Raw genomic sequence first — 1,660 nt, 5'->3', positions numbered from 1 at the left:
AAAGAAAAAGAGTTTCTTACTGACCTTGCAGAAGTGGTCAACTGGATATGGTGACGGGGAAGTGCAACAAAAATGGAGTGGTGGGGAGCAATTGAGCGTGTGGTGCAGGGGCCTCCACTTGTCAGAACGGAAATATGGTGGCAACTTGGTTATGGTGGAAGGCTTGGGTCGTGATGGTGATTGGTTGCAACACAAAGTAGGGAGATGAGAGTGGGACAGACATAGATAGAGAGAGGCCGACTAAAACAGAAAGGGAGTCGAATTGAGAGTGTGTAACATAGGCGAAACCGAGAGAGAGAGAGAGAGAGAGATATGAGAAGGGGTTGAGGGGCTTACCAGTAGCGTGCTTGTGGTTCTGAGGAACACTAGTAGTAGCAAGACAATGAGCGAAGCAACATGGGACTGAGGCGTGAGGCAAAGAGTGGCGTTTAAGGTGTAAGCAGCTTGACTCTTGTGGTGTGTGGTGGGGGTGGCTGCTGCAACACTACAACGCAACAAAGAGAGAGGTGGGAGATGGTTGGAAAGCAAGATCGAGAGAGTGGGTGAGAGTTGCATATGGAGAGAGAGAGAAGAGAGAGATACAAGGATGAATAGAAACTTACCAACATGATGAGCGGCAACTGGCAACAACAAAGGATTGCGGCGGCGCGACCTATGGAGCAAGGCCTTGGCAGCGGCAGTGCATGACTGGCTGCGACACAAGGGGGAGAAGAGAGAATGAAGTGAGAGAAATGGGGGAGAGAGAGATTAAGAGATTGAGAGGGAATCAAACTAAGAGACATAGATGTTAGGGTTGGGAGAGAGGAGAGGCATTTGTAATGCGCGTTGGAACTTGTGACGGCGAGTGGGGGTGCATATTTGACCAGAATAGAGTGCTTTTTGCACCAAAAAATCAACCATAGTTCAAGGAATCAATCTGTGGTAGTGGTTTGTGCAAATACGATGATTATACAAGTCTTATAGTGCATGAGAGTAAACCGATGTTTGTGATTGATGATGAGAGAGAGGGCATCAATATATTAATTTCTTAGAAAGTCTCTAGAGGACATATAGTTAATGGAAAAGAATACCAAATAACACATTATGTATGAGACTTTCTAAGCACTAGGAAATCGGTGGCTTTGATGCCATGATAAACAAGTTAAAAGGGAATTAAGAGAGAGAACAACTTGTATTTATTTGTATCTAAATGTATAATAGAATGCCAGATATAAGTGAACAAGGTTAGAGGAATAATGAAAATTCAATAAATACAAAATAAGTCAAAGATAATATTTAATATATGTTAACTATAATAAGCTCAATATGGTATAAATAAGGCATATTACAAAATAAGGTTTACTACATTTCACAAACCATTTCACTAATATTAACATAATTCTTATTCAACTTTCACCTTAATTCATCTCAACTCAACTCATTATCCAAACCTCACCCAATCTTTTAGCTTATTGTTAGCCTTTGTTGGCTTTGGTATATTATCAATTCATTACTGACCACAACTCCAAATTTGATATTTCAACTGCTACCCACTTCGTCATCAATATCACTTTCAACATCTCATGACAATCTATCAATGAATATGAAGACTATACTCAAGTTTCAAACTAAGATTTTATTAAGTATAAATAATTAAATTTACATCTTCTCACTAGTTTAA

The sequence above is a fragment of the Juglans regia genome, chromosome 8 (assembly GCF_001411555.2).
Source record: "Juglans regia cultivar Chandler chromosome 8, Walnut 2.0, whole genome shotgun sequence".
Classification (NCBI taxonomy): Eukaryota; Viridiplantae; Streptophyta; class Magnoliopsida; order Fagales; family Juglandaceae; genus Juglans; species Juglans regia.
The sequence above is the reverse complement of the archived record's forward strand: the minus strand, read 5'-3'. Positions refer to the sequence as shown.